The sequence below is a fragment of the Tauraco erythrolophus genome, chromosome 5 (assembly GCF_009769465.1).
Source record: "Tauraco erythrolophus isolate bTauEry1 chromosome 5, bTauEry1.pri, whole genome shotgun sequence".
In the NCBI taxonomy this organism is placed as follows: Eukaryota; Metazoa; Chordata; class Aves; order Musophagiformes; family Musophagidae; genus Tauraco; species Tauraco erythrolophus.
The window spans coordinates 66,913,052-66,921,120 of record NC_141469.1 but is presented as its reverse complement, the minus strand read 5'-3'; positions in this window follow the sequence as shown (position 1 = coordinate 66,921,120).

Here is an 8,069-nt window from a genome sequence, read left to right as displayed (position 1 = left end):
TTCTAGTGGGAATATCTAGGGAAGACTTCCTTTCCCATGGGATGTAAGAGAGTTCAAGGTGGGATCAGCAGAAGCAGCAGCAAGGACCTGTGAATCTAAAGCTTATGCAGAGTCAAAGAAATATTTAAAAGAATTGGGCTGATAGAGAGCCCTCCTCCAGGACAGAAAGAGCACAGTCCTGTAGACCAAGTTGTACAGACAGGACTGAAAGAAAGCCACAGAGCTGACTGAAACCAAGCCTAGAGGTGAGGGTCTGTTCTTTAGGAAGGGGTCTGCACAACTTTTTTTAGTCCTTCTCTTTACCAAATCACATCAATTTTAATATAAAAAATTTGAAATTTTCTATTTTATAAAGCCAGTAATTTGAGTTTAGCCTTCTTCGAGAAGCTCAAAATCAGGAAGAACAACTGCAGAGCTGTGCTTTTATGCTCTGGCTGTCTCTGGGCTAACCTAAAGAGAAATACTAGTAAAGATGAAAAGCAAGTAGAAAAATAAATGTTTTGGTGTTTAATAAAAAGCCGTAGGCAACAACTTTTGTAGGACATTTTGTAGGTAGAGGTGAGAGGAATTTGAGGATTTATGTATATGGAAAGTCAATGTAAACATGAGAAAGATAGGCATAGGCCTGAAGAAAGTACCAGTACACAATATTCTTGTACCATAAGCTCCTGGAAGAAATAGGGAAATTACAGCTCCTGTGTGGAAATAAGTTTAGTTCTACACACAAAACCCCAGGCAGTAGCACATGCAGACTCACATGAAGACTGCATAATCACTTGTTTTCAAAGAATATGAATTCAGAGTACAACTGAAGTAAATAGATGAATCCCAGTTTGGCAAACAGATGGGCTACAGGGTTAAAGGCTTGTTTACCTTAGCCAAAAACCAGACCAACAAGGAACATAACTCATGTTTATAAAAAAGCCTCATGTGAAAAATAAAGCAAAGAAAGTTCTCTTCCTACGTAAGAGGAAAGATAATACCAGCATGAACAAAAAAGTTATACCCTCAGTTATAAACTCAGGCCAAAGAAAACCTCAACCCAACAATCCCAGGAGTAAAACTGAAGATATATTTAGGCTGAGAAGGCCTCCCAACTCCACCTACTTTTAAACATTATTTGGTCACCCCGTGAAAGGAATAATTAAATGGCTTTCACTAGTCTTTGAGGGGATTGGCTCCTTTTATTCCCATGTTCCTCCTTCCTATTGTTCTGTGCTAGTTTTTAGGTCAATCCAACAAAATCAAATAAGCTTCACTTTTAAGAACCTTGTAACATTTCTTTGAAAACAATGAAATACAATGTTTAATATCACTGTTGTTTCATGGAATGAAAACGTTAAATTAATAAACATTTTAGCTTTAAAGATGTGTACTAACAATGCTAATATAAGAAGCATCATATAATACTATAAAGGAAGAAAGTCTCATATTTTAGGCCACATAAGAAAGAAATTCTGTAATGCTGTACTTATAACTGAGTCAGCTATATTTTCTGTTTTCCTTGGTTTTACTTCATCTATTTCTATTGTTGAAAAACAGTAGAAATAGTGACATTTAATAACCAGATGGACTGGGTTCAAGCAGGTCACCATTCTCCGTCTAAAGGAACAGGTGAAGAACTAGTCACCGCTGCCATACCCTGTCAGACCTCTGTAAGCAGAGGCTGAGAGAGCTGGGTCTGAGATCAGAAGATCAGGGGACGTCTAATTGCTGCCTCTACCTGCCTAACAGGGATCTAGAGAGAAGATAGACCTGGTCTCTTCCAGAAGAGTGAAAGGAGAGACAAGAAGCAGAAATTGCAGCAGAGGAAACTCCAAATACTTGCAAGTAAGCTTTCCTCACAGAGTTATCAAATATTGGAACAGGCTGTCTAGAGAGTTTGAACACTCCCATCTTTGGAGATATCAAAGCTTGGCTGGACAAGGACCTCAGAAATCTGATCTAACTTTGAGCAGGAAGTCGGACAAGGTCCCTTCATGATTCTAACAATGGTACATATTCTGCAACTCTTGCTTGAACAAGAAATGGCTATATGTCTCTATGGAAATTATAACATACGTACTTTAGGCTTATAACTTTCTGATTATATTTAAAGATCACATCATAAACATATTAACAATTTTTAGCTTATTGATTTATTGAAGAGTATTACTGAAATAGAATAAGACAATCTTATCTATAAACTCCAAACAAGTGGATAAACCAAAATATGTCTGTGGGTTAATGTTACAGAGACTTAAAAATCCAAATGTGTTGCAGGCATGAAAATCTGTATGCTGAATCCTCAGTCTAACAGCACCTCTTCATACTATGGTTTTTGAACAGCTACAGTTTTTTAATAGAAATGTTGTCAATCAATTTTTTTTTTTTTTTTGGGTTCATTAAAAAAAGAACAAGAAAACAAATTCCACACAGGCAAAATCTTGCTGAGAAAAATACTGTCTAAAATTCACAAAGTATGCTGTAAATATTGAAAAACATTATGAAGATACCTGCAGTTTGACACAACGCAAGTACATAGGTGAAGGTTATTTCCCCCAAACATTAGTCATTGCTGCCCTGCATGCCAACAGCAATATGATGTGAAAGAATTTTTTTTTACAACAAACAGGACCTTCTTGACATAACTGTCTAGAAGTATAATAATTTATTCTGATTAGAAATGTGAATATTTCAGTTGGTGTCAATATTTGCATTGGCTACAAATGATGTATTCTTTCTTCATGCAATCAAAATGAGATGTTGTCTACTTTTAGCCTGTACCCAGGGCTAAACAATAGCCATCTGTTCAACTGTCCAATTACCCCTCCCCACTTGAGGAGAGGAATGAGGAAAAGGGAGACCCATGGTTTGAGATAAGAACTATTTAATAATTGAAATTAAATAAAATGAAAAAAAAATATAACAATACATACAGACAAGTGACATATGGTGCAATTGCTCACCACCCCTTGACCAACATCCAGCCTATTCCCAGCTAGCCATCCCAGAGCAGGAAAATCCCGAAACCGAAATCCTGGAAGAGAGAGAGCAGGCCTCGGGAGCAGACTGATGGCAAGACCCTCCAGGGACAGTGACCATTGAGAAAAAGAGGCCGTCCCAACAAACTTTCCAATTCATTGAGAGTGTGTTGTTACATGGTATGGAATACTCATTTGCCAGTTTAGGTGTCAATCACCCTGGCCATGCTCCCCCCAGGTTCTTGGATATTTTAGTCCTTAGCAAAAACGAGTTGAAGAGTCCTTGATTGCTATGGATACCTGCATACCTCAGCTGCCACAAACTAAAACAAAGTGTCTTATCAACTTTGTTCTCATTGAATCGAATGCTGCAGATGTCTTAAAGATACAGCCTACTTTAGAAACGTAGCTTTTCTGAAGAGAAAATTGCTATGATTCTATCCTTGGGAAACCAGGACAGATGTTGTGATGAAAAGAGACTCGACTACAAGGTCCAAGCAAATGGTTCATTTGGACTGCACTTACAGGTTTAACTGTAAGGTCCAGAATAAAAATTCACTTGAACTGCACTTGCAGATTCAATACTCGACTACAAGGTCCAAGCAAACAGTTTATTTGAACAATTTACTTGAACTGCATTTGCAGATTCAATATGCACTCGACTACAAGGTCCAAGCAAATGGTTTATTTGGACTGCGCTTACCGGTTTAACTGTAAGGTCCAAGATAACAATTTACTTTAACTGCACTTGCAGATTCAATACGCCACTATTAGAGGTTCTTATAGATACAATGGAGGAATGCACTATTGCAATTTAAAATCAAAATATACACTATTATAATACACTATCACAGCACACAAGGGAGTCATAGAATGTACTATTACAGCACAGCAGAGTCACAGAATGCACTATTACACACACGAGAGAGAGAGAGAGAGAGAGAGAGAGAGAGAGAGAGAGAGAGAGAGAGAGAGAGAGAGAGAGAGAGAGAGAGAGAGAGAGAGAGAGATACCATGCCTGAGGAGGGTCTTTAAGGGTGTGACAGGGAGTTTCCCCTTATCGATTGTGCCTGAATACCTCATCTCAGGCAACTGGACAATGGTTGGATTGAGACTCAGGGCATACTCTTTGTTGAGGGATTTCAAGGCTCAAATCAAGTTTCTGTTCTTTGACTGACTCATCAGACAACTCGGCTATCTACACAGCTCCCTGTGGGTCTTCTCTGCCTCAATGCCATACAAAGCTGGGTTGCTTTTACAACGCCCCCTGTGTCACCTGTGTGCTGCGCATTGCTAAGAAACTTGATTTGGATCTATGAGCTGGATGATCCATACAGATGTAAATACCCAATCAAAATAGGTATTTGCCTAGTGGCAAAGCTGTTTGAATTTGTCCCTTCAGAAGCAAATGAACAACAAACTGTACGTGTAGCCGTGTGGTCGTATAAATACAGTATTGCCATCACTAGTAGTTGGTCTCAGGCTTCCTACAGAGTTTGCAAGGCATCAGCACCAAGACTTCCTCAGCACCAAGACTTACCAGGGTTGCTTGCTTTGAGCTTGTCTTGACCTGCCTCGAGCTGTCTTTTCACTTGGCTCAGCTGTAACAGGAATTTGTTAACAACCAGATGGATATGCTTAACTTGGTTTACATGTACTTATCTTTGCACAGTATGCATATAGCTTTTATGTGTATGGTAACAGCAAGTAGTCATTCTGTGTAGAGCAGGGTATTTATGGCTTTAGTAGAACAACACAGTGCGGAGTAACAGAGGCTGGGCATGATAGCAGAGGCCTCAAGAGCTGGTAGCACCAGATGTAGCACAGAGGAGTACCTGGGATATCAAGAGATGGGACATGGGCTGGCAATGGAAGCCCCTGGCTATGCAAACTACCCAGTAATGACCAGTTGAAGAAACAATAATCCAGTTCTGGACAAAAGTAGTTTTGGGGGTCAGAGAAGAAAGAAACAAGCATCTAACCATAATAATGTGGTAAAATGCACCACAGAACACATTTGAAGAACAGCGAAGAAACAAGGTGCAAAGATGTCCTCGTAAACATATAAAAATGTCTCAAGCTTTATATGTTCCAGGGCAAGGAGGAAGAAAATGTAATGATCAGACTTCTACAGGCAAGAGGATGCTGACAACTTGCTGTATTTTCCTCTCTTCTTCCCCCTCACTACTTCTCGCGGCAGTGAAAGACAAATGAACACCTCCAGGTAGTTCTTAAACTATATTATGATTTATTGTACTAACTCTATTATTATTTAACTTTATGAGTTTATTCTGTACTAGTATTCTCTTTATTATTGTTTCTTTTACTGTAATAACTAAATCTGAACTGCTAAAAATAATTCTTAGATTAGCCTGTTAAGATTTCAATTAAGAGAATAAATATCCTGACTTTCTTTAAAAGGTCTGTTTTGCCTGTATTAAGATACCGAGCATAACATTTGCTTTAGTTCTGTTAAGTATCACGACAATAACAAGATCATGGACCACTGTTGAATTACCTAGAACATTGTTTAATTATTATTTAAATATTAATCCAGATATTAATTAAAATAACAGGAGTCAGTAAGCAGTCTTTCTATTCTACTAGAGCAAAAAAAAACCCCACCATTGCATATTTTGATATGCATATTTTAGCACTTCAGTTCTAGGTGAACATTACCACCTCTTACTCAGTTTTCACTGGTTTCTTTTATTTCACAGTACTCTAGCAGGAAATTCTATAATACAAAAATTAGCCTTTTTATTTTTTTTATCGTCTTTCATGCAAACTCATGAAAAAAGGAGATTATTACTTGTTCTGGAAATCAGACTTTTAAATTCACAGCCATCCATATCTATAAAAATTGTCTGAAAACAGAAGTATACTCACTGGTTAAACAGATCTTTGACTCAGAAACACCAAATACTTCTTTCCCTTCAGAGAATATTTGATGAGTCCTTCATGGAGTGGTTCATCAACTATAAACAAATAAACAGAACACCTAGAAAGATGTTCTTTTTGTATAATATGAACACAAGAAAATTAAATTTTTTCTGATTGCCTTTGATCACTATGTTCAGTGACTGCATGTTTTATTTATTCTACACATGGCATTTTTGTAATCTACACTACACAAAGTAAGTCACAGTCAGTTGCCCATCTCAAATACATCAGCTCAACTCCTCTCACTCCAGTGCGTTCCTTCTTAACTGAATTTGGCTATGCACTAATTAGCACAGAATGAAATATATGTACAACTGATAGGGAGCACTACAGATTTTGTCAGTAAAATTTAACACCACAGCTTAAGCATACCCAGAGTTTTGGAAGATTTCCTTTTGTTTTCAATATGCAGAAACTTATACTTTCTATCAAACAAATTGCAAAGAGCTATCATGCTACACATTTCTGGGAGACTCTTTTACCGCATCTCCAGAGGGGACTGGATAAAGAGTATTTTGGTGTGCACTAAGTTCATTAAAGTATTTCCTCCCTAAAGTCTTGTTCTCAGCCCAGTTTCCAGAACAGATGAGTTTGGCTAAATTGTGTGCATGTGTGATTGGGAAGGAGACAGAGGGATTTGGGGAGATTCTGGTTCACAGCAGGTACAGTGTACAATTGCATCTCAGAGACTCTGAGATTAGACAACTTGTGTTATTTTGATTGGATTTTTTTTTAATAAGTTGTAACTTGACATCTGGTAAATCCTTGCTCTAAAAATATCATATTTGTGTCATTACTGTTTCTGTATGAAATATATTAAGATACTAATACAGATAACGGATGCTTCTTGTAATGTCAAATCAGGATGGTAAGTGAAGACTTTCATGTTGTTAGATACAAACTGCTCAAGTTCAGAGACTGCCTGAACAGCATTTGCCAAAGTTTGCACTAGGCATATAGAGAAGGGCACCTGCAAATTTGATTTCATATACAGAAACATGAGCCTATTCCTGTAAAACACATGATGTGTTATGGTTCAAACATAGCAAAGCACTTGGTGCACTCTTTGGCTTAAAATGCTGAAATCCCCCAGGGTTTAAAAAGGTTCAAGTACGTTCTTTCAGGTATCTCATCTGACAGGTACAAAGCTCCTACCTGCAAGCTTTAATGAAGACACTAGCATAAGCCTAGACAGCACAGAAATGGTTTCAGACAGTAGTAATTTCAGATATATAACCCAGACACGTTCAACTGGCCTAGTTAGTGGGTTTGATTTTACAGGTACATTGAAAGTTGCTAATACCTGGGCTGAACCTACACTGGGATGCTATCTGAGACAAGCAGATAAATCAGACGGCAGGAAGAGTCTAGCTGCAGCTCTGTGCAGACCATTTCTGAGATGATAAATTGTTCTGTCCAGAATAATTCTTAACGAAGCTGATATACAGAGTGGGCCCAAGAGGCTTCACCACACAAAATTGCATAGAGTCAAATCAAATAGCTGCAAATCAAATATTACCCTATGTACAAAAATAATAATAATATTAAAAAAGTAGTTTCTCTTAGCCTTAATATGCTTTGAATGAGATTACATTATCTATAACAGTGACTGGAAGTGGGCAAGAAATATTTACCATTAAAAACAAGGTATCTGCTGGTAAAATACAGTAAGCATTTTTTATTGTATGGTTTAACTTGTATTTGCATGTTTGATGGCACTTTTATACTCTAACGTAAATAATGATAATTTGGCCTGGCACTGACAAATATCAAAGTTGACATTTTCTCTTAGGAAAAAAAAAAAAAACAACAACAAATCCCTCTCCCCTCCCCCAAAACATCCCAAAACAAAACAACTAGCCTCCAGTAAGTTACTGCATATATTTAGTGTGTATTTAAAATTATTTTATGCAAAAATCAGGGATTTAAATAAAGCTTCCTTAATTGCTTATGAATAATTTTTCCACACAACCCAGTCAGATTCCTTCTGCTGCATTCACTGAAAACAGTATTAAGCTGAAATATATATTGAAGTTTATCTAAACTTACACCATTAAAATAATTTATGAAATATTAATAGACAATTTTGCATATCACTCAAAGATCAGTGCAAAAATCCCACACCTTTGTAATTGCATACCCACAGCATTTGGCTTTATTTAT